This window comes from Neolamprologus multifasciatus, chromosome 13, assembly GCF_963576455.1.
Source record: "Neolamprologus multifasciatus chromosome 13, fNeoMul1.2, whole genome shotgun sequence".
Taxonomy (NCBI): Eukaryota; Metazoa; Chordata; class Actinopteri; order Cichliformes; family Cichlidae; genus Neolamprologus; species Neolamprologus multifasciatus.
Window position 1 is genome coordinate 3,922,752 of NC_140451.1, and position 26,345 is coordinate 3,949,096.

Consider the following 26,345-nt stretch of genomic DNA (forward strand, 5'->3'; position numbering starts at 1 on the left):
TATCCCTAGCACCCTCTTCTGTCACACCAACCCTCTGCATGTCCTCCTTAACTGCATCTATGAATCTTCTCTATGGTCTTTTCCTCCAGCTTGGAAGCTCCATATTCAACACCCTTTTCCCAATACATCCACTGCACATATCCAGACCATGACAGCCCTGCCTCTCTAACTTTGTCACCACACTGCCCAACCTGAGCTGTCCCTCTGATGTATTCATTTCTACATCTGTCCATTTTGCATCTTACCACTGTTGCGGTCCTCATAGACAGACATGAGGAGCACACTGCCTTGTGTCCCCTTTGCTAGGTTGTTGTTGTTTTCCTAAAATTAAAAAAATGAAAAAGCATTTGCCTTGAGATCTATTCAAGTTAGTCTTTTGCGCAACTGACTGGTATTTGGGTTTTTTTTTGTAAACTCACTGTTTGTGCATGTTTCTATTGCTGACATTGTTTGGCACCACTTTGTTCCACCGAACAACTTTTAGATGAATTGGAATTTGTTTTTGCTAACCTTCATTGTCTTCAACTGAATGAATTCTACTGACTTATGTTCCACCCAGGAGTTTTTTTCACAGTATGCCTTATTCTTAAAGTTTAGAGCTAAATGATTTGAACTAAGTGTATAAACCATAATTTAAGTAAAAACATTACATGAATGGGGAAAAAAAACAGTAAATTGCACTTGTGTGTGTGAATGGGTGGATAACTCGGTGTGTAAAGCGCTTTGGGGTCCCTAGGGGGGACTAGTAAAAGCGCTATACAAATACAGGCCATTTACCATTTACCACTTTGAAAATTTGTAGCAAGTGCTTTTTGTAAATGTTGCATTTCCAGCTGATTTCCACTAACGTTTTTGCACCCAGTCTTGTATGTGCTTTGTCTTGAGGGGACACCTTGGTAATACAAGATTAAGCTGAACAAAGTGTGTATGTGGCTCAGTCATTAGGTCACACTGTTTATAGCATTTAGCTCACAGCACCACACTGCATGCTTGTGTCATTCATTACCTTGTTTCCAAACAGCAGGGAAGCCAAAAAACCTCACATCTTGTGTGCCAAAAGAGTTTTCTTTAGGCACTAGGAAGGAACAGGTGCCATGTATTTCCCTGTGTCACTAGCTGGCATTTCCTCATTCTCTTTCCATCCAGGTACTCCCCCACATTTCCTCTGCACTTCTATTTCTCATTTAAAAAATTTTCCTCATCCTTTGTTTATGTTTTTCTTAACTCAATTTTTTCATCCACTGGAAGTTGTAAATGAAGCCTGGGTAGTTATACAAGCATGAATAACCTACTCAAGTAGTGTTTTTTTTCCTGTGCAAAAGCACCCACAGCTTCTAATTTCCATTCACAAAACAAACACACACACACACACACACACACACACACAATGCCTGTTACGGCCCTAGCAGGGCCTCCCCCTGAAGGTGCCTGTGTGGGCGTGTCCTTCAATCTCTTCTGCCTGAGGTGCCACCCTTTCTCTTTTACACAGCTGACTCAATTCAGTAATTAAAAGTATTTAAGCCCAGGGAAAGGTGAGCTCTGGGCCAGAGTGCCATGTGAATGGTTACAGCTGGTGAGCTGTGTGTTTGTAGCTACTGAATGGTGTGTTTGATGATTGCTGCTAGTGAGCTGTGGGTGTTCTGTTGTAGCCAGCAAGCTGTGCGTTTGCAGCTAGTGAGCTGCTCTCTCTTTTTGACTTACGTTTTACTTTATTGACCAACGCTTGAGTTTTGTTTGTTTCCTTAAATGGTGATAGCGGCTTGTCCGTCTCTTTTAGTTGAATATTAATAGAAACTTTAATAAAACTCTTTAATTGAACCATTTTGCCTCTGTCTCCTTTTTCTGAACTGGACACATTTTGTTACTTCCCCCTCACCGCCTATACCCCTCAGGGGAACGTAACAATGCCACATAAGCCATCTGGTGCTAATACACAATTATATGAATAACAATGGAAACAACATCTTGATCAGATTTATGAGCGCTACACACATTTTCTTCTGTTCATCACTCTTTCCTTTTCTATTCTTGGCCAGAATACAAGAGGTCTCCTGGCCTAGATTGGCTTTCTGTTGCAAAATCGTGTCTGTGAGTCTATGAGTGAAGTCTATAACGATGTAAGCCAATGCCAGTTGTCGTAGTTGTAGTTGGCGCATATTTCTGCTTCTGTTTTGAATCATTATATCATATCATGTCACTGTTCAAAATTAGTCCCAGAAGAGCCCCTTACTTCTAAAATGAATGTATTTTTATTAATTTTCCTTACCAGCTCCTTCCTGCTCACTGTCTCTACGGAAGAAAGCTCATGCTGCAGTGAGAAAGCTGTGACATTCTCTTGACAGGGTCACAGACATATTTATAAGCTGCTGAAAACAGTTTAGATTTATTTGTGCAAACATACAAATCAGTAGATGATGAATAATGCAATTAATTGAGCTCTCATCACCTGGGTTAAATTACACTGCAATCATACATTTCTTGCAAAACTAATCTAGCTTGTGAAAAATAAAGTATTTTCATCAATGCCGCACAGACAGACCATTAGCATAGCAATCACCAACTACACACTCAAAAGTATAGATCAGGGGTCGGCAACCCGCGGCTCTTTAGTCTTCATTTTGCGGCTCCGGGTGGTTTGGGAAAATAAATTAGAAGTATTTAGCTGAAGTGTATTTTATTTGTGTTTAGTTCTTCTTTTTTTAACTTGTAGTTCTAAATTGGAAGATTATTGTGATTTTGTAATATAAAAATAAAATTATATTTTATTATTTTTTCATCGCTCAAAATAAGCGTCACACAAGCCGGTGTACCCGCCGAAACGCCATGCATTTATCGAGACTTTCAACCCCAGGTAGGCCGATTATGGATCTTCGGATCCACATTATGTCAGCAGCTATTCTCCACCATGAACTATGTTAGAAACAAACACCGCTCACGCCTCACAGATAACAGCTTACAGTCCTGCGTAAAGATGAAAGCCCCGATCTGCAGATGCTGTGCGCAGAGGTTCGGGACCATAAGTCCCATTGTAAACATATCACGGCAGACCCGACGATGTTTGAATGAACATGCTTTTCAGCATCTCTTTATTGATCGCTTTTCACACACGGTTGCTGTACTCATACAGCCGGCTGTAGCTTTTCAGCTGTCTTCAGAGGGAGCGCAGACTTTAAGGCAGCAAGGCGTGATTGCGGGTCCCGCTCAGGTGTGTCCGCCTCCCCTGCAGCGGCGCTGCAGACCACGCCCCGCCACACACATTAACCAGGTAAAATACATATTTAGGCAGAATTTTGCAAATATCAATTTTTTTTAGCAGCATAGTGCTTTTTTTCCAATTACTTTTTAAAAGTCAGGTCAAGGCTCCAAAAGCCCAAAGACAATATAAGGGTGGCGGCTCACAACAGTTTTTGTTTGCTACATGGATCATTTTAGTTCAGCTGGGTGTCTTTCCTTTTGTTATATTTTTTTAAGAGTTCAAAATGTGTTAATTACATAAATAAAATGTAATTTTCTCTGTAGCACTTCATGGATTTCATAAGCAACACACCTTAGTTGCTCTGTGGATTCTTTTAAAAAGCAGTTAAAAACCTTTCTGTTCAAACAAGCCTTTTGTTGATCTACGTATTTTATATTCTTTACATTATTTACATTTGATCTTTTACATTGTATATAATGTCTATTGATTGTATTGTTTATTTTAATTTGTGTACAGCGCTTTGCGACTGCCTGTCTGTGAAAAGCGCTTAATAAATAAACTTTACTTACTTACTTTAGTTGTTCACACAAAGCATAAAGGTAAAAAAAACAATATATACAGTGTTATCTTCATTTTAGATTTCAAAATTATTTGCGGCTCCCAATGTTTTCTTTTGCGTGGAAACCGGGTCCAAGTGGCTCTTTGGGTGTTAAAGGTTGCTGACCCCTGGTATAGATGAAGAGTACCTGTGGCTTTTGCTTTTTCTGTATGTACGGCATAGCAGTATGCAGCAACGTTTAATCAAGCATGAAGTAAATGGACATAGACACAAGTACCAAACTGTCGACGCACAGATTTGTATTCAGAACATTGGGTCAACTCGTGAGATATTGCTGTTCTTGCATTATTGATTTTTCAGTCAATATTATCGATCATTTAAAATTGAATCTCATGTGGTCCGACTTTTTCTTTATATTCTCCTAAGCACCAAAACTTGCTTTAGATGTTTTTAAAAATCTGCGGCACATTCTTTAGTTTTAACGACCTTCTTTTTTCCTGCTTTTTTTGTTTGTTTCACAATCAGATATTTCAAGTCAGATACGACAATATTCTATAATTAATTGTATAAATGTAACGAAAAGTAAAGAAAATCTACCAAAAAATTTGTGCTGTCAGCGTTAATCTCATTAATATGACGTTAACGCTAATAAGGGCTGCATGGCGTTAACACATTAACGAGCTAACAGCGCTAACGTGTTGACGCTGTGCAGCGTTAAATCAGTCATGGCGTTAACGTTGTATTAAAGAGATTAACGCTGACAGCACTAGAAAAAAATCTAACTAAAATCTAAATCTAACTGTGATTACAGAAATCTAAAAGTAGTTTTGTTTCTTTGGCCGTATTTGCATGTCAGTAGGAGCACATGTACAGTACAGTGTCCGAGGCATAGATATCTACTGGGTGCTGAATGTCTGATCAATGGTATGACAGAAAAAAATGACAGCATGGCTGCATCAAGGGATCACTTGTCTTTGTGTGTCACATGACTGACAACTGTCACTGAAGCGGTGCTCTCTTTGCAGTTGAAAGGCTTTGCTGTCATGATTGGTGACCATCATCGATGAAGAGCTAGTCATCATCAGTCAGTTATTTACAAGTCTTTTATATAGTCTGCTGTTCAGTATCCACATTCTGAGAACTGCTGGTGAAAGAGTTCAAGTCCAGCAGCATGCATGAATATTTTGCTATAACACAGTTATTTAATAAAGTGCCAAGAACTTCAAGTATTACTTTACCTCTATTGAGGCAGGTAGGCCACATAAAAATTACAGTGGAAATAAAACAATACGCTTCATCATCCAGAAAAGATTAAACTGTAGTCTGCCTGCATCACCAAGGCTTGACAAAGTCGATGCACAGCCAGGAAATGTTTCCGCATGCAAACAACTGTAACTCTAGTACATGAATGGCAACCCTTGAAGCTCCTTAGTGGTCCGTAAAGGCCATAAAGCATGTATGTAATACTAAATGTATTACTACTAGAGTTTAGTCTTGAGATGTTGGCTCAGAGTCGGTTGAATCCTGACAAAAAGTCCTTTCAGCTTTTGTCATGCCATGCTTTTTTCTTTCTTTTTTTTCTTTTTTGTTTTTGCACATTTTACCTGAAGTAGAATTTTATGTTCGTTATTAGAGACCAAACGACCATTACAGGGGCACTACTATGCATGCTTACTCAAAGCAGACTGGGAAACTGGTATAATTAGAACAACCTTTCGTCCACGGTGTTCACAGCTGTCCACATGGGTCTTTACAAGGGACAGAAAAACCCAGCTTTAATGCACAGGGTTTGGCTTAAGTTGCTAATGACCTTTATTAGAATGCTCTTGTGTCACTTGCAGGCCAGTGATGCAATGTAAAGATGTCAAGCATCATTGTGGATGGTAATCTGACATCTCTTTCAGTATGACACCATTATTATTGGCTTAAAGAAAGTAGGAAGTGCAACAAACCTTCAGAGAGAATTGAAGCAGGCACAGGTCTATGGAGTTTTTCCAAAACCTTTATTGATTTTTTTGAAATTGCATGAATATTATGTTCTATATGTATGTTTTGTTCAGATCTATGGCCTGTGAGATCTCTGCCTTTTTATCAGTGTTGTGCTAGTGATTAGGTCATCTTTAAACATAGTTCTTTATCTGCCATCAAATTGACCAGATCGCTATCTGCACATTGAAGTCCTGAGCAATGTTTGCCTGTGGATTGCCTGGTATTAATACTCAAAAAATACACTAACCCAAACTATATTCCAAAAATATATGTTTGAAAGTTAAACTTTTATTTGTGTTAGAAATAAAGTCTTGTGGATTTGTTTTATCATTTTCATGATTCCTGTTTACTTATAAAGAATACAGAGGCATTTGGACTTGCACCTTCTACAGCACCCACTGGCAGAGGGCATAGATCTGTAATTCGGTGTGTAGATGCATCAAGTCATCAAAATGCCTTAGGCAAGAGATTCAATGATGTGCTGGCAATGAGGATAAATGGTTCTTATTACTTCTGTGAGTTGCATCTCCAAGTTAAGGATTCGTCCCTAAAGTCAAGTCTGTGAGCAGGAGTCCATCCCCCTCCTGTGAAAAGTCAGGCAGGGGCTTTAAACCATATGAGTGCGTAAATATGCCTCCTAAGGAGATATTGTGTTTTATAACGATTCACATAGAGACTATGATGTGGAGATTTGAGTGAAAATTAGTTCAGGGTTAGATGAAAACTAGTTCAGGGTTAGATCACTAGATGCCCTGCCTGGAGCAGATCATTCATGCATGCTCTAATTGTTTTTATTTTATTTTTAATAAATAAATAAATATATAAAAGATTAAAAGAAAAAAATCCTAGATTGGGTCACTTGTGAGTAGGTAGGCCTACACCCTTGACCACTCATCTGTGTGCAAACGGATTGCAGTCAGTATGACCTGCTGCCATCTGCAAAAGCCATAACAGCTAATCAATAGCTTGAGCCATAGTGACAGAAGGCTAAAGCTTCGGCAGCTTATGTTGATACTTACAGTGCTTTTGTGCTCCCATCACCAGGTTTTGCTCCAGTGGATCGAGGATGACACAAACAGTACTTGTCCTGGGGATTTTTGTAGCTTCAGTTACAGCCAGTTCTGTGAAAATAATGTGTGACACAGTCACATTCTGGTAAATGAAGAGAATTTAAGAGATTATCTCAAAAGAGTCTACGCTGACAGCTACAACAGGTTGGACTGTTCTAAAAGGCTATATCTGTAAAGTAAATGTTCTGAGGTAATACAGAATAATAATACATATATCACTGAACTACAGCTGCTTCACACAGCCTCACACCACATCAGACCTTATCTTCAATTGGTTACTGGATGTCTACCTCTGTGATCACTGATCCAAGTCTCAGTGAGCGGATTTTTATCTAGCCATCCAATTATTTCCGTCTTACCACTGTTTCCAACATGGTCCCCGGATGATCATACAATCAATGCACTGATCGGCACCACTGGAAGTCTCTGCTTTTCTGGAGTGTCAAGAGGATCGGTCAGTGACTTTCCTTATTATATATGAAACTGCAGGTAGGACTGATTTTAGTTTCAAATAAAAATGACAGAAGATTAAAAAAAAGAAAAGAAGTACTGTCTATAGTTTGTCAGGACATTTGTCAAAATTTGTCCTACTTTATCCAAATTCACTCATAAACCATGTCCCATGGTAATTAATGAAAATAATAACATCCCCACCATCTAGAGGGGCAGCCAAAGGATTACTAAAGTCACAATGATGTGTTTGTAAGGACCATAAATGTGTATATTTTATCCTTGTACAAAACTAAATGGGAATTTTATCTGAAGGTGTTAGCATTCATTTGATTATACTCAAAGTTAACCTAACCACAACAAAGTGACACTTCGGGATCTATGCCATCACTGCATAGATTATCATGATGGTTTTTATAAAATGCCGTAGTAGATGAGTCTGATTAGGTTTCAAATGGTTAATCGATTGTTGATTTCACACATTTGTGGGCTCTTGGCTAACAAATGGATTGTGATTTCAGCAGGGAGCAATCCCATCAGCCAGCTGACAATGTCTCACTGATTTCAACATCTGTTAAGAGCTAATCAATAAACTGATTGGCAGCAGCCGTAGCCTGAAGGTTAGACTTTATCCATTTGTTGTCTGTGGCACTGAGGTCACACATGTAACGGTAAACATTCAGCTCTATTAAGCTGACATTCTGGAGGGATGTAAAGTAGTTAGTGTAGCTGACATCAGCAGTTCTTAAGTGCTATTTGAGTCATAACAGGAAAATGACCTTATTTAATCCCTCAGATATGACTTCCGTCCAACAGGACATTGCAATTCAGCATTTTTTAATAGACTACAGCAGTGTTCAGTCATAACAGCTTTACAACTCTTTAACAAGTAAATCACATAGAAAAAGATACTTTTGCACAACATTTGGGGTTATCGCTCATTCACCACGCAAATTTAGCATGGCCAATAGAGACTAAATAGACAAATTATTATGGAACATGCCAGGTTAAATGAAAACTCATTAGCCTTCAAGGCACCTAACCCAGCAACCCTGTTGATGATTTGGAAAGACTAGCCCATTGATTAATTAAACATTAATGATTACAAAATGAGAGACTCCATTAGTCAGTAATGACATCTTGACTGTATGGCAAAGCTACACAGAAAACTGAAAGTGCTCACTGATTTTTATTTATTTATTTATTATTTCCTTTCTGCTCCAGCAATCCTAACCATAGACCACCCAGTCTCTGATTCCATGGACCACCAGCATTTCTTATCAGTGTCCTGCAGAAAAGCCATATCTTAAATTTTGGCTTTTGTGGAATGGAGAGCTGATAAGACCCCATACATCTGAGGGGATCCCCCGTGAACCACTGAATCTGATATCCCTGCAACCTAGCCTTAACAGCTTTAATATATTTAAGGTATGTGACGCTTTGCAGTCCCGGATCATGTTCTCAGACTACATATCCACTTGTCTCAGAACATCATGTCGACTGTGAAGTGGGTACATAAAAATCAGAGAAGATCCACTTCAAACTGTATAAATTCTCTAATCTCTGTCAGCAGCTTCACCTCTCCCTTCCATGTCCTTATTTTCTCAGTGTTCTGCCTATCAACCCAGAGAGGGGTCACTTGATTACTCACTTCTTTCTTTTCTTTAAGCCACAACCATCTGTCACATAGAGACATAAGAACAAGGAGAAAGTGAGTTGAATGATAACATGACAGGTGATGCATATTTGATGTTTAGCGTACTGTGGACTTCCAAATGAGCCAGAACAAATTGACGACCACCGTCAAGACTAACTGGCACGGGAGAGAGAGGCTTGGCAAGAAAACTAATTTTGATAAAGAGGAAAAAAATATATGTTCGTGCGCTCCACACATGGAATAAAAATGTTTCAAATAAGAACTTCCACGCACCCGTTCTGAGCATTGTAAAATACCACAGGGTTATCGGTGGGTATTCCAGAAGTATAGTCATTTTATTTCAGAATAAAAGCGCAACAATTTCATACAGAACGTATTCTGGTACTCTGGTCAACAGCGTTAACGTTGTTGAATATTATGGTTAGACACTAACCATCACACCTACCAGGCTGTCTTTTGCTCTCTCTTAAATTGATAGCATTTTGTTTAAATACAAGTTAAAGTTAATTTACCATATTAAACAGGTTATTTTAGTTTAATTGACTTAATGCGTTTGTTAATTGGCCCACATTGGCTAAAGGTAACCCTCAGTTCTCTGCATTGCATAGTCTGCAGTCCCCTTAATGCAGGGTGGGCAATTAATTTTCCCCAAGGGTAACATTTGAAAATGGGACAGAACTCAGTTCTGTTCAGTATCTATTTATGTCTTTATAAGCTTGTTGGCGCAGTCCTCCACAACAGCCTGGTTTATTGTGTAAACCAGGGGTTTCCAAACAACTTACTTGCGGGCCAACTCCAGCCCGCGGTTCATTTTTAATTGGCCCGCCAGTAATTTTATAAATAGAATAGAATATGGCCCGCACTTCAACTTTTGCTTGAGTGTATTGCACTTATTAGTTTTAACACCAGGGGGAGCTGCTGTTAATCAAGGCAGTTGCTCCACCAAAAAGGACAATCACAGAAGAAATGTACCCCCAAGTTACTAAACATGGCAGAACCAAAGAAGCGAAAGGTAGAAAGTGAGTGCAGAAAATTTCAGACACGGTGGGAGGGAGAGTGAATATTTCAAAGAATTCAAGGGGAAGTGTATCTGTTTTATCTGCACTGAAACTGTGGCAATTATGAAAGACTATAATGTACGACCTCATTATGAAACCAAACATCAGGCCTATGCATCTTACACTGGTGCTGAGTGAGAGCAGAAATTAAAGCAAAGGGTAGCTCTCCTGCAGGGTCAGCAACAGTATCTTTTCGTGCTCAAATTGTCCAGGAAAAGGCTCCAATAGCCAGCTATGAGGTCGCCCAACTCACCGCAACACATGGCAAGCCTTTTTCAGATGGAGACCTCATAAAACACGGCCTCGTTAAAGTCACCGAAATAATGTGCCCGGAAAAAGTGCAGGACTTCAACAACGTCAGCATGTCCAGAGATAAAGTTGTGCGACGCATTGAAGACTTGTCAGCCAACATTAAACTGCAACTGTCTGATAAAGCTGTGCTTTTGATTTTGATGAGAGCACCGATGCCACAGACACCGCACAGCTGCTAATTTTTTTGCGGGGAGTGGACGAGAGCACGAGCGCTTTAGGTGAGTAAAAAATATATTCCACAGTGCCCGTGTGTTAATAAGCATCCATGTGCAGGTACACATGCTTCAAATACCAATAATGCGCATCAATTCTGTCACTACCCTGCTTTTGCGCACCACTTTCTTATATGCGTTTTTCTTGTTAACACACAGAATACACACCGCTGTGCACAGCGCACGCACACGCAGTCAGCTGATCTCATCTGATGCAGATCTGCTCCTTGATCAAGTGACATTTGTCCTGATTTTTGGCACGAGTGGCGATCAGCACCGCAGCTGGATGGCCCGATTTACAAACCCAGCGCAGCTGATAGTCACCAGAATAATTTACTAAAATTATGCACTCCTGTTATTAAGTCCAGTTCAGTCTGTTATGTTGATAACGGTTTCAAACGAACGTTAATAGGTGTGTTGCTAAGCCTAATAATTTAAATAACAAACTTGAAATGTACCCGTCCCATTTTCCCCTCTATTGTTTTTTCTCTGTGCTGTAAATCTTCTCTCTAAGAAGAAATCTGAGGCTGCTGTTCTGAGAATGAGCGACCAAAGCTTTTTCTGAATAAATCAATAAAGATCCATTTATGGAAAGTTGTGATGAAGGCAGTTTTGTCTTTAATTATATTCAACAATATAACATATTTGACCATTTTTAAGTGATTTTTCTAACTTTAATACAGTAAATTTAAGGTTATATACCTAATTTCTAGTAAGTGGCCCCTCCTATATTTTTATGTATGTGGCCCTCAGTGAAAAAAGTTTGGACATCCCTGGTGTAAACCCTTGGGAAAATTCTTTAAGTGATTGGTAGCAGAATTCATGTTTACATAGGAACATCGTGGAAGCAAAGGGATCTTCTATGGGCAGACAATGACAATCAGACACTTAAGGGCAGCCTCAGACATTTTTATATGACTACTTTATCAAGAGCGGATGTAAATTAAACTTCACATTCATGGTATGGAGGGTGCCTGGGGTGGGGGGTTCTATTACCATTCAAAAGTGAAGACTTTTAGGAATTTGGGAAAGTTTGGAATGCATTTTGAATGACATGCATACGGATAGATTCCTCAAATGGTATTCCAGCCATCTGCCACTGTAACACCAGTAGTGCAATTTTATAAATGTTCCTATATCCAGTCACACTGTCAGATTATGTCCTTATCCTAAAAACCAGTCCCATGTGGTTAAAAAAAAAGTACTTGAAAAGCGCCACTCTCTGCTTTTATTTTGAAATCTGTATGAGGAAGCGATGTTTTCCTCTCAGATGAAACATGGCACTTGTCGGACCTGACACGCTCCGGGGATTAACGGTAACAGAGCAGCGACCTGCGAAGAGGATCGCGAAGCAGGTTAAGCTTTCAGTGAGCGAGTAACCGGGAGGCAGCTTGGCCGGGACGTTACTGCTCTATTTATTCTGCTTCATTTTCTGCCCTTTTATACATTTTCCTCTTCTCTTTAACTCCTGACTGCAGCGGAGACCCACAGAGTTGAGAGAGGGTGAGCGACGGGAAGAGAGACTCAGAGACAGAAAACATTTTTAAAAATGTTTTTGTATATTGAAATAAATGTTACACCATAACAACCTACATGGTTTTAATTTGAATTTAATCTAGCTTCCATTTTAGTCCAAATCATCCACCTTTGTCACTCCAGTCTTCTCTATCCTCTATCATTACATTTGTAAACCTCCTCTGAGGTTTTTTTCTCCTGCCTGGGAGCTCCATTTTCACCGCCCTTTGTTCAGGATATCCAAACTGCTCATCATGAGCCGTCCCTGTGATATACTCCTTTCTAACTCTCCATCTCCATCTGTTTCCTTTGTGTTATTGCCACTTTCTGCAAACCATAAATCATAGCAGGTTGCCTAAGTGGGGGGAGTGGATGGAGGGCGCTCTCTTCTTTGCGTTGCTTATGCATAGTTGATTGCGTTGTATTGTTGACCCCAGGTATTTGAACTCATTCTTCTTCTCTCCAAATCATATCTCCACCTCTTCAAGTCTCATCACTGTCTCACTATCCTCATACATGTCCTACACAACCCTCACCAATTTATCTGCCACTCATGACAGTGCAACAGTTCGTCTTTTGGGACCCTATCATGTGATTTCTCTACATTTACAAAGACACAGTGCAGCTCATTCTGACCTTCTCTACACTTCTCCGACAACACTCTCAAAGCAAACATCACATTTGTAGTGCTCTTTCTCGACATGAAGCCATGCTGCTGCTCACTGTTGTCACCTCTCTTCTTAACCTACCATCAACAACTTTCTGTAGCGCCGCATCATGGCTCATCTGCTTTATCCCTCTGTAGTTACTACAGCTCTGCACATCACCCTTGTTCTTGAATCCTCAAACATCCACTCTCCCTCCAATATTGTTGACACTTTTTTGTCTATATTTCCTTTGTGCCATTTTGTAGGTTAAAATATCCTTAATTTTTTTAACGTGTGCTTGAATGTAACAGAAAGTCATAGTTGTAGGCAGCAGATGCTTCCCTTCTCTTGGTTTGCCAATCTTCCAAAAGTTGGTAATGGCTCTCATTTTAACTATATTGGGTGGGACTTGTCACAGTAAAGGGACATACATAAGAGAGTTTAGATATGTTAGGTGTGTCCTTCTAATTTCTTCTCATATATACATGTACGAGTATATGAAAATGAGGTGCATCTGTAAAGGTGGTATAGATTAATAGAATGAAAGAAACATACATACCTGTGCTTCAAGTATGGGATGCGTGTGGTATGTGATATAAAAATTTAGATGACAGTGAGATAAATGGTACTCTTCAGTACCATTTATCTTTAATTTTTATGGAGTTTAATGGAAACTCTTCAGTGATGTTGTCACACGATATTACATATTGAATGCTTAAATCTTGAAGATTTGTAGGTCTTTATACATTCCACTGAACTTCAATGAGGAGTCTCAGTTTTCGGTGTTTCGAAACGCCGTTTACGTATGGACGAAACAGCTGCGTGTTCAAAAATACCCGTGTAGGTGTGGACGTAGCATAAAAGAGTTAGTACTTTATTTTATTACTACCTGTAATTTATTGCAGATTACTTGTATTGGCCCTGACCCTAACCTTAAATTAAAAAATGACACAGAAAACAATTTGGCATTGAAAACGCTTTATTGAAAAAAGGCCAAAGTAACGGACACAAAAGAAGACAACAAAATGCAAAAAAAGAAATACCTTTCGAAATTTAAACCAAAATTCATACTTACCTGAAACTAACGGACACGGGGAAAAGAAAAACCTGTAAAAGAAATGCTTAACTTTCAAAATAAAATTAGGGCTGAAATTGTCCACATCAACACCACTGTGGTCCTAAACCTAGTGGATTGTGGCCATTATGAATGCATGCCATATGATGACTGCTCCAATCTGAAAAAAACTTCCAGACTACATAATAACCCTCCCAAAGGTCACTTATTGTGCTTAACCTCTGACACTTTCAGGTTCCTGGAGCAAAGCCCCTTTAGAGCTCATTCACAGATCCTTGACAGTGAGGTGAAGTATGGGCCGGAAGAGGAAATTTCTTTGGACCCTGGACCTAACCTGTCAAAAATCCCACCACCTGGTGAAAGTCAAAATGGAGGCACTGAAAAAGGACCAAGCTTGGAGACCAGCCCTCCTCAGCGGCTTGCCTTTGCTCCTTTTGAAATTGACAAATCATATTCTGGCTTTGCTGCTGCAAAGATGGTGATCTTTTCTAAAAACGATAGGACAGGTGTGGAGGAGAGTGAAGCAAGAGAATGGGTTCCTAAGGTGGGCAAGAAAAATCCAGCTAAGTTTCTTCTCCTGTAGTTAACGATGTAAATATGTTGTTTTCACACATCCATGGAAAATGAGCAAAATATATATTTTTCTGCTCTAAAAGCAGTCTGTGAGCTCATCTGAAGATGATGGGACAGATGACTGGAAACCCACACAGGATGAATCTGAAGGCTATTCAGAAGAGGAGGAAGAACAAGAACGTAAAAGGATTCCTAAGGTAGCCATGAAAAACAAAACTGGGTGTCCTGTGCCACAAAGAGAGGTGAAATTCATTCTCCGTTTCAGTGCTTCCACAATCTATATATCAAAAATTAGCCAAACATATTGTTGTCTTCTCTTAAAACAGATGGTGGCAGCATCTGAAGAGGATGGGACACATGATAGCAGACCCACACAGGATGAATCTAAAGATGATTCAAAAGATGAAGCAGAACATTTGGGACAAATGATTCACAAAGTGGCCATGGAAAAGGTAAAAATTGTTCTCAGTTTCAATGCGTTCAACAAAATATGTCTTTTTGTTGAATGCATTGAAACTGAGAAACTGAGCTGACCATCTTTTACGTCAGATGGTCAGCTCATATGTTTGGAACACCAAGACTGCCATAATGAATTGATTAAATACACCATTAAATAATTAATTAACCCTGATGCACCCGCCAGGGGGAGAGCGTCGGGGTCGGGGGGGGGGGGGATGCGGGTACCCCCACGGAGGGACGGAGGGATGGAATGAGGAGGTCGGGGGGATGCGGGTCCCCCCGCGGAGAGACGGAGGGGTGTAATGAGGAGGTCGGGGGGATGCGGGTACCCCACGGAGGGACGGAGGGGTGTAATGAGGAGGTCGGGGTCGCGAGATCCCCCGCGGAGGGGTGTAATGAGGAGGTCGGGGTCGCGAGATCCCCCGCGGAGGGACGGAGGGGTGTAATGAGGAGGTCGGGGTCGCGAGATCCCCCGCGGAGGGACGGAGGGGTGTAATGAGGAGGTCGGGGTCGCGAGATCCCCCGCGGAGGGACGGAGGGGTGTAATGAGGAGGTCGGGGTCGCGAGATCCCCCCCCCCCCCCCCCCCCCGAGTGGATATGAGACAGAGAGAGAGAGAGAGAGAGAGATCGGTGGTCGAGAAACACCCCGGCGAAAGCACAGCGTGTCGCGTGGCGAGACGATAAGAGCGTGGATGGCGGGTACTAAGTGTGTCGGGGTTTGGTTACGGAGGCGGCATCCAGGCGCGGGCTGTACTACAACAACAGCTCTGGCAACAAGGTGCCAACGTGAAAGAAGAAGAAGAAGAAGAAGAAGAAGAAGAAGAAGAAGAAGACAATGTCACGCACCAGACCGTGGGAGCCAAAGAGCACAAAGGTCGGTACAGTTGGACCGCTTTCACCGGCGGTGTCATCATCGTCCTCCTCCTCCTCCCGCTCACCATCACCGTCGCCATCGCCAGCGCGTTTGGCGTACGCGGGGTGGGCTGCGGTCGCTCCGTTGTTGCGACCGGCCACGTTTCGTTATCGAGGGCTAGGGGTCGAGGAAGACCAAGAGCAGCAGCAGCAGCAGCAGCAGCAGCAGCAGCAGCAGCAACAAGAGGAGGAGAACTCGGAGGAGGAGGAGGAAGAGGAGGAGAACTCGGAGGAGGAGGAAGAAGAGGAGCAAGAGGCCGAGGGGGACGACAACGACACGACGGCCCGAACGCTCGCAGACGAGGAGCGCTACCGGGAGGATCGGGAGTCGGACGAAAACGATGAGGCGGCGGACCACCAAGGGTACGCGGACACAGAGGATCAGGGTTGTGAAATGCCGTTGCAACTTTGCCAGGACGGCGGCTCGCAAGGCGAGCCGAAAGGCCGAGACGAAGACGAAGAAGCAGGCGCCGAACCAGGGTGGGGAGCTTCGGAGCTGTGGCAAGAGGACGCCGGCCGTGCTGCAGGTGGCGTTCATGATCTTGGGCGCGATCGCCGCCATGGCGCTGTCGGCGAAACTCGCGATGCAGATGTAGCCGATGATTATGACGAAGAAGAAGAAGAAGAAGAAGTAGAAGAAGAAGAAGAAGAAGAAGACGACGAAGACTATGAAGACAAAGACTGTGGAGGAGGAGGAGGAGAAGAAGAAGAAGAAGAAGAAGAAGAAGACCCGCGAGGACGAGGAGGCCCCACCGAAGAGGCCGTGGCGGCGGCGCGAGACGAGGCCTCCTCGTTCATGGCCTACTTCCCGCCGGAGATCGAGGACTCGGTGATCGCCATGACCAACCTGGAAGCGGACAGGCGCAGGCCCGCCATCGACGGATGGAAACCCATGGGTCGCGTCGAGTTCCGAGCGTACGTGGGGCTGCTCGTGCTCGCCGGCGTGTACAGGTCCCGGGGAGAGGCCTGCGACAGCCTGTGGGACGCCGAGAGCGGCAGGTCCGTGTTCAGAGCCACGATGCCGCTCAAGACCTTTCGAGCCTACTCGAGCGCGCTGCGCTTCGACGACAGAGAGACCAGACCGGCCAGGCGAGACGATAGCAGCTACAACAAACTGGCCCCCATCAGAGCCGTGTGGGACGAGTGGTGCGCGAGGTTGCCCGCCATGTACCGCCCGGGACCGGAGGTCACCGTCGACGAGAGGCTGGTGCCGTTCAGAGGTACGTGTGTGTGTGTGTGTGTGTGTGTGTGTGTGTGTGTGTGTGGGGTTACTCACGTCCCCCTTCTCTCTCTCTCTCTCTCTCTCTCTCTCTCTCTCTCTCTCTCTCTCTCTCTCCCCATCTCTCTCTCTCTCTCTCTCTCTCTCTCTCTCTCTCTCTCTCTCCATCTCTCTCCATCTCTCTCTCTCTCTCTCTCCCCATCTCTCTCTCTCTCTCTCTCTCTCTCTCTCTCTCTCTCTCTCTCTCTCTCTCTCCATCTCTCCATCAGGAAGGTGTCCGTTCAGACAGTACATGCCCAGCAAACCAGCCAGGTACGGGATCAAGATATGGGTGGCGTGCGACGCCCGTTCCAGCTACGCGTGGAAGATGCAAGTCTACACCGGCAAGCCCGACAAGCGCGGCCCTCACGAAAAGCACCTGGCCACTCGTGTGGTCGTGGACCTCACCGAGGGATTGACGCCGGGACGCAACGTCACCTGCGACAACTTTTTCACCTCGCGCGAGCTCGCCGACAGGCTCTATCGCGAAAGAGGCCACACCGTGCTGGGCACTCTGCGATCGAACAGGCCCGAGATCCCCAGAGAGCTGCGCTGCGTCAAGGGCAGGGCCGTGGGCTCCGTCGAATCAGTAGTACTCGGCGGCTGTTCCGCGGGACGAGGAGGAGGAGGACGAGGGCCCGACACGATTATCCTCTCCTACGTGGCAAAGAAGAACAAGAACGTGCTGCTCCTCACCACCGCTCCTCGCTACCATCGTTCCGGTCCCGAGCCCCGGCTTTGCCGCCGCATCGGCGTCAGCAGCAGCAGCAGCAGCAACAGAAGCAGCGACGGCAGAAGCGGCGGCGCAAAACCGCCCTTGGTGCTGCATTACAACCGCACCAAGGGAGGCGTCGACAACCTGGACAAGGTCGTGGGCACGTACAGCTGCAGGAGAAAGACCTGCAGGTGGCCCGTGGCCCTTTTCCACAACATGGTCGACGTGGCGGCCTACAACTCGTTTGTGCTCTGGAGGGAAATTCACCCCGACTGGATGGCGGGCAAGCTCAACAAGCGAAGGCTCTTCCTCGAGCGACTGGGCAAAGCGCTCGCGCGCCCCATGCTCGAAGCCAGGGCGTTAGCGCGAGGAGGAGGAGGAGGAAGAGGAGGAGGAAGAGCCGCAGCCCGAGGTGCTGCCGCCGAGGCCGACGCGGATGCTCGTACTACACGCGCCGCCTCTAATGATAATAACGCTACGGTACCACGTGACTCCTCTCCGGTCAAGAGGCGAAGGTGCCGCGTGTGTCCCAGGAGCAAAGACGTCAAGACCAAGAACCTGTGCCACGAGTGCCGAGTGCACGTGTGCGTCAACTGCGCCGTCACGTACTGTCCCGACTGCGCCGCTTCTTCTTCTTCTTCCCGCGCCGCCGCTCCCCAGACGCCACCGACGTTGTAGTAACACGAGCGCCCCACGGGGGGCCCTGGCGACCCCAACCCTATCATGATGATAACACATATGCCCCGAGGGGGTCCTAGCGACCCCCACCCTAATCATCATCATAATAACACACATATGCCCCGAGGGGGGTCTTGGTGACCCCCCCATCATCATCATCATCATCATCATCAATACCATCCTAATAACAACACACACGCCCCGAGGGGGGGTCACCAAGACCCCCCCATCATCATCAACATCATCATCATCAATACCATCCTAATAACAACACACACGCCTCGAGGGGGGGTCACCACGACCCCCCCCATCATCATCATCATCCTCATCATCAATACCATCCTAATAACAACACACACGCCCCTCGGGGGGTCACCACGACCCACGCCCCGAGAACAGGCGGGCGCACAAGGGTTAAGGGAAACAACCGACTCGACGCCAACGCTTTCTTCACGCTGTAATAAAATATACAGCCAGAGGGGGGCGTTTTAAAAACGCACCCCCCTGTCCCGCGCGGCCCTAATGGCATACCCCCCGCGAGCCCCGCCTTTCCGTCCGCGGTCGTGTTGATATGGTGCACGGCCAGCAAAGGCCGCCTTTTCCATCCCAGGGTATGTTGAATGTACACACTAACACAACGTACACAGAAGAAGGGACTAATGCAAGTGTGTATCAGTGATGCCGCGGAATGACAAATATAACATCCTACCATGTTTCCTATGTACTACGATTGCCGCTTTGCACATTGTGCCACAATAAACATGAATCACAAGAAGCATGTAACGTCTGTGTCATATGTTTGCCATTGCTTCGCAGATAACACTTCTCTCAGTGACAGAGGAGCAGTCCTGTATATATGCACAGGTATGTGTTTTGAGACACCACATTAACTATAAAGCAGCGAAAGGAACTGGGTTGAGAGAGAGAGAGAGAGAGAGAGAGAGAGAGAGAGAGAGAGAGAGAGAGCATTAACCATAAAGCAGCGAAAGGAACTGGGTTGAGAGAGAGAGAGAGAGAGAGAGAGAGAGAGAGAGAGAGAGAGAGAGAGAGTTTCATTAGGCGTCACATCAACATGGATGCCCTCTTCCAGTTTACCCACATATCTGATTCCACCCAGGCGCACTTGAAAAACGTGTACTCAAGCTTGGCAATGTGCATGTGTCTGGTCGCTGTCGGCTCCTACGTCTACATCTATCTGGTCGCACGCCTGGTTACAGTGAGTGCGGTGCCCCCCCCCCCCTCGCAGTCCTGTGGTTCTTGATCTGTCTTGCGGTGGCTACCCTCACCTCACTGGGGTTGTTTATCTGGTTTGCCGTGACCCCCCATAATCATGAGACAGAAAGGAAGAGACTAGCAATCCTTCAAGGATTTGCCTTTCTCACAGGTTTTAGCCTCGGACCCATACTGGACAGTGTCATCGCCGTCGATTCGAATGTCATCGCGACCGCCTTCTTGGGAGCCTCTGTGATTTTCATCTGCTTCACTCTCAGCGCCTTGTACGACACACACAGGAGCCACCTGTTCCTCCGAGGCACACTCATGTCCGGTTTTTCTATCCTGTTGCTGATGTCTCTGGCGAACGTGTTCTTTGGATCTACGCTTCTGTTTGAGGCGAACACGTACCTGGGACAGCTCGTCATGTGCGGCTTTGTCCTGTTTGACACTCAGCTCATTATCGAGAAAGCAGAGAACGGGGACAAGGACTACATCTGGCACTGTGTGACCTTGTTTATGGATTTCATTAGCATTTTTAGGAGACTGCTGATCATTCTTTCCACGAAGGAGAAGAACAGGAAGACGTTCTCCGAACGTATTTTGTGCAACATGATAACGACCGATGTGTGAAATGAGTGCATGTATGCTGTGTTATTACATTGCTTGAAAGAACACAAACGCTGCATGCTTCTGTTCATGATTGTTTTATTGTTGACAATAAACAACGACTACAACATTTTATGTGGGTTGTTTGTACGCTTGGTGAACAAGGTTATGCTAGAGAGGAGGTTAATGCAGAACGCCACATCTCGCTTTAGCCGGCATTCTGAGGACTTTGCGAGTCTGGGCTGGCTGGGTCAGCCATTTTTGTGCTGGCTGAAATGCACAAAAATAAATTATTTTTCAAGAATAATTAAATAGATTCAACATCTTTCTTCAACAGAATTGCAGACTGCACAGATGGTACCTTCCCAAAGGAAAAAGTACTATAGCTTACTAGGGTATATTAGACTTAACAGTTACTATATACAGTAATGGACTTCTATATATTTTACATCAGATTAAAACTTTGGGTGTAAGAGTCAGACAATTATTTTTTAAAAGCTAGACATTTTAAATGAGAATAAGAAAGAAAAGTATGTCTTTGTGCCCCCTTTTCCCTGTTCATACCCTATCGGCCCCCCTGGCTAAACTTTGCTAGATCCGCCCCTGCACAGTTACCAGCCGTCAGCTGCGTAGAAAAAGATCCTGGTGTAGAAGGTAATATTAAATTAATTCTAACAACAGCTTATCAAGCTTAATAGTGCTGCTGTTGTTCAGCCGCTGGTTTCCTCTTTCTGGTGAGAAGTGGGCCAAAAACTAAGAAGAGAGACGGACTCGCGACAGAAAAGCCGATCAGCTGATCATTAAGCAGTTTCACGATTGAAGTAGCAATATGGTTGTTAAGCTTAACGTGGGAACGCTTTACAGACATTCAGAGATGAACTTACACACTTGCTTTAATTCTCTCTGGGAAAACTTCCTCGGAGATGAAATGCTGGTTTGCTAGCTAGGCTACAAATACACACAGCCGCTCTACCACGTGATCCACACTGCTGCAACTGCTACGGTTACGAGCCGAGTTACGCCGTGTAGCAAGTTTTGTGAGGTGCTTTTTTGATATTTAATGGATCGGATTACATTTTTTTTATTTCTCGCCGATATCCGATCCAGTAATTTGGGTCAGTATCGGACCGATACCGATACGTAATATCGGATCGGTCCACTATTTAGATTGAGAAAAGTTTATATAATTATTTAGCCTTGTTGTGCAAACAAGCCTGCATAACTTAATAAATATAGAATTGGAAAAATAACAAACCTAAAAAGAAACACTAGGTACGACCCATATGGAAAAGATATATATAAATCTTATAAAGTTTGTATCTGTTTTGTGTGAAACTTGTATGAAAAGCATACAAGAGTGAAAACAGATATAAGATCCCTTGAAGAATTATATAATGAAACTTGTATGTTTTGGATTCTTACTAAAACAATATATGAAAGTAATGAGAAAGTGGCCACTTTCATGAGTAAATCATATAAGTTTTTACTATTTCTTTTCCATATGGGGAGATACATGAGTACCTATGATACGGTGATGCTTTTGGTAAACAACCATTTGACTAACATGTGTGTCTCACCTGCTCTTGTTCCATCTCTGTTCTGTCCTCATTCTCCTCTCTGTTCCTCTCTCTCCCTCTCTCTTCCTCTCTCTCCCTCTCTCTTCCTCTCTCTCCCTCTTTGTGCTGACAATCATCAAATATACAGTTGAAACAAGATATTTACAAACTCTTCAGATAAAAACACTTTTTTAATTGTAATATCAAATCAGACTAAATGTTAATTTTTGTAGATTGATAAATATAACAAAACATATTTGTTAACTTTAAGAGTAAAGAGAAAAATTGTCTGTATTTCTTAATTGCAAATGGCACCAAATTGTATTCATAACTGAGCCACACTTATGGAGCTCCACAATTCTTTTCCTGGTGTTTTGGTTGACATCTCTTGATTTTCCCATTTTAAAGAAACAGGATCTGTGTTTTGCCTTATATGCATCCACAGCTGTGCCACCAATTTACTCACATGGACTCTGCTAACCAATCATAAGCTTCTTCAGCTCAGAATGGAATCATCTGCAGTTTTCTTATCAATTAACAATAAACTTAGTGTACATGTACTCCTAAATTTGATGAAAGTGATAAAATAGACAGCTGTCTCTCTTTATTCTGACATTTAACTAATTCAAAAGATATTTCAATATTTATTTATCCAAAACAAAACAAGTTTACTCTAAATTGATGTTGTACAGTAAAAAAAAATGTTCTTGTGTTTTCCATAAAGTGTATGTAAATATCTGGTTTAAACTGTGAATATACTGCTGTGTATTGAAGTTCCTCTTGTTTTGCATAGAAATATACTGAACAACATACAAAGCACAATATATAAAATACTACCAGAGTTTTTTTCTTTGAAAGAAGCCCCTTATGTCCATTCCTGTATATCAGTGCATTACTGAAACCGATTTATTTAGCCGTGGAGGGAAACAACTGAAAATATGAAATAAACACACGTAAGCTAAGACTCTCTAAAGAAACAGCATTGTTGTTGTTCGGCTTTTCATGTCGCCCAGGCACGTGCAGAGGGGGGGGGGGGGGGGGGGGGGGGGCTCCAGCGATCCGGAGCTGTAGGAGAAACACAAGTTAATTCAGAGACACAGACTGATGCGACAAAACCAGTAAGTAGGTGTACAGCGTACACTGTAGTGTATAGCACACAGGAGTATTGGCTTATTACGTACACGTTGGTAAGTTGTCTTGTTGCAACTGACAAACGGAAACAAACGAGCGTGCTGTGTGTGCAACAGCGCGACAAACATTACCTGTCCTTTTATTAACTGCACAGGTAGTGCTGGTCATAGCTGCTGGCTACCTGTGTAAGGCTGTCATGCGTCTGTAGCTCTGTCACCGTTTTAGGGAACATATTTAGTTTTAAAGAAGTTTCCGGGCTTTTCCTGCCTTTCTGGAAGGATTATATTTCACTAAAAAACGGTCTAATATGCATGTCCACATAATTATGCATTATTATAATTATAATATATTAAAAAAAACACACGCTGTATTTTAAAGAACATACATTAAGAAGCAGATTATATTAGATTTATATTTTAAATAAGACAAAATTTGGATTTTACAGCAGTAAAATGATTGTATCTCTACAGTTTAAAAAAGCTTTGCTCCTGCACAGAGTGGATAGTGAAACAAATGGAATCATAAATACATTATTTCATATTTATTACTTCCCCCCTCCTCATTGCTTTATTATTGTAGCTCTAGTAATAAATAATAATGTAAGGATTCTGGATCAGCACCGTGATGCCCATAGTATATACAGTATTCTGAAGGAGGTCTAAAATGTCACTGTGTGTGCGTGCATGTGTGTGTTTTATTTAGATGGATTAAAAATATATATATTACTCATGATATAACATTGTCCAGACATGCCTGGTAAGGACATGAGGAGGGAACAGTAGGAGCTGTGTGAGGCTACTAAAGGCAGTGCTATAACATTTTTCTGTCATCATTTTATTATAGATTAAGTGCAAGAGTTGTTAGGTGTGGATAATTAGATTATAGTTTATTGCAATAGCAAGTTGTGCCTTGTTCTCAGATAGACAGCAAGTGGAGAGTGATATATGAAATGATGGAAGGAAGAAGAGAAGCAAAGAGTGATTCACAGGCAGAGCCTAAATTATTTCTCACAGTTTTTTTTGTTGCCTTATGGTTCCAAGCACTGTCACCAATCTTTGCATTTTGTTATTATCTCATGATACTTGTTTAATCAGCTACCATCTCTCCTATGGACTTTTTACTGTCTACAGTCTCAGATCAACACAGCCCTGCCCTTCCCATATTAGATTCTTGATGAATGTGTGTTGTTGTTATTCAGCCTGGTTCAATGTGCCCCTTTTTAACTTTGAGCACCCGCCCCTTTAAACCTCTCTGCACAGCCCTGATGTCGCCATTTGTTGATTCACTTGAAGAGCAAGTAACGTAATATGGGTCAAGTGATCAGTTTGTTATAAATCTTTCGTGATACACCGTCATATTTACATTATTTGTACAGTAGGAATGATTTGTTTTGGTACCTGGTCGAACTTCAGTTCTCCTGTCTGCCTGGCTCCGTTTCTCCAACAGGCTGCAGCTGTCCCCGCCCCGCTTAGTGCCTGAGTTTGGATCATACCAATATTAGGGGGGGGTTATGCACAGTCGTAAATTCCCACAGTGTGCACTATGTGTTTCGTGTATTGTGTGTAGTTTTTGTTTTATACAGTTGTCAGCAAGGCATCTAACTATGAAAAAAATTACACTCCAAAAGACCCCGGGCTTTTGAAAAAACATCCCGGGCTTAAGCTCAGTAAGCCACCCCCCCCCTGCATAAGTTCCGGGTCAATAACGCTTCATGTTCTTGTCATCTGGCAGCTGTTAGATATTGACAAATTATACAGTACAGACTACTTGACAGTAGTGATGGTGAGATGAAGCCTCATGATGAACTGAAGCTTTCCACCCAATTGGTCGACTCATGGTTCGAAGCATTGTGATGATTCATTTGCTCTACTGCGCCATCAAGTGGACAATTCAAGTGAAGGCTCTGTGATTATAATGATGTGTAAACCTCTAAACTGAATAAATAAATTGTTTTCTTGGTTATTTATCCTGAATATTGTCTCAGTATGTGTGAAACAAAAGAGAAAGTGGAAACTATCAGGACAGAGTTTTGGTATGTTTGTGTAACTGTTAGCCTCAGACAGTCAGTCAATAGTATAATTCAGATCATAGATCAGTACATTTGCATATTTTTATAACTATAAAAAGAAAGCTGACACTTTCGAGACTTTATCTAATGTGTAAGCATCACAGCAGATGTCTTAGATTAGAATCAGTGAGCTGTCGGCTTTCAGCCCCGACCGTGTCCGTGCTGTCTGGTGAGAAAGGCGACATTTCACTGATTCTGACGCGTCAGCGCTTTGTGTTTTTGCACGTCTTTGTGCAGAATTGGTGTACCTGCTCTCATTTACTGTTTTAGCTGTTTGGTGGTGGTTGAAATGTATTAATATTTATATTAAAAATCGATTCAGAATTTTAATGAATCGATATCACGTTATCCAAGCTAGAATCGATTTTAATCGATAATCAAAAACCGCTAGTACCTGTGTAATCATGCTTATGTACATCTGGATAATGACACAAACTAGTATTTGGCGCTTCACTTTTTAATAAACTCAAAGACAGAAATCAGATTATAGGATCTTTAGTGTTGTTTATTTATATTATGGTGCTTATCATTTGTGATATTTATTACTGTGTGCATATCTTTATTAGGAGAGATAAAATAAAATAAAAAATCTCTTCCTTCCTGGTTCCATCGATTAAGGAAATGCTCAAGTAACTATGTAACACGTACGTAATCCAATTCCATAACACAGTGTGATGGGAAATCAGCTGTGTTTTTCTGTCCATTTTATTTCGAATCTGGCGCGAACCGGTGAACCAGTCCCTGAATCAGTCACGTGGTACGGACTGCCCGCGAGGCCTCGAACGTCACTGCTACGTAATCAAAGCAAGCCTCGATACGCGCTTCACAGACACGCCCCCAAGATTACCCGACACACGATTCGACGCTTCGACACACAGGACACATCACTACTTGACAGCGTGCAATAACCCGGCCGATTCATTCATCTTTATATCGCCTCACAATCGAATAAACGGTGAGTTGTTCGTTTGTTTTGTTTTTGTCACAATTAATGAAAATGCAGAGGCGCGGTTGCGCATTCTAAAAAGCCTGTAAGCTAATGCTACGCTAGCAACATTACATGCAATTTCTAGTTGCATTTATAGAATATTGTTAATTTTACGTTTTATCCCACTATGGCCGAATGTTGAGTTAATGTATTTATAGTTGAAAGAGTTATCTTGTCTTTTTAAAAACAACACAACACACAGTCAAGGAGTCTGTTTGGGCCAAACTGTTGCGTCATGACGAAGCGGAAAGCGGTGACGCTAAAGCTACCAACACTACATGCGATTATATTGAATATTGTTGATTTCACGTTTATCCCACTATGGCCGAATGTTGAGTTAAGGTATGTAGAGTTGAAAGAGTCATTTGATTTTTTGTAGTTTTGTCCGTTTTGGATGGTTTTTGTTACTTTTCTGAAGAAATGCCAAAACGGCCTATGAGATTAC

At 42.9% G+C, this 26,345-nt stretch overlaps 2 long non-coding RNA genes and 1 pseudogene across 3 annotated transcripts; 2 read left to right on the plus strand and 1 right to left on the minus strand.

Moving 5' to 3' along the window:
* Positions 1 to 1,689: 1,689 nt before the first annotated feature.
* LOC146504862 (uncharacterized) lies at positions 1,690 to 25,476 on the minus strand. The gene is made up of 2 exons (XR_014877433.1): positions 24,612 to 25,476; positions 1,690 to 1,741 (listed from the first exon to the last, which is right to left on the minus strand). It is a non-coding gene; the product is annotated as an uncharacterized LOC146504862 (long non-coding RNA).
* Positions 13,961 to 14,792, plus strand: LOC146504863 (uncharacterized). Of its 2 annotated transcripts, none has more exons than XR_014877756.1 (3): positions 13,961 to 14,284; positions 14,400 to 14,510; positions 14,640 to 14,792. It is a non-coding gene; the product is annotated as an uncharacterized LOC146504863 (long non-coding RNA). The 2 variants fall into 2 exon arrangements; XR_014877755.1 differs by having other exon boundaries at positions 13,963 to 14,284; positions 14,397 to 14,510.
* On the plus strand, positions 18,908 to 20,348 carry LOC146504864 (putative Bax inhibitor 1 pseudogene; annotated as a pseudogene).
* Positions 25,477 to 26,345: the final 869 nt, after the last annotated feature.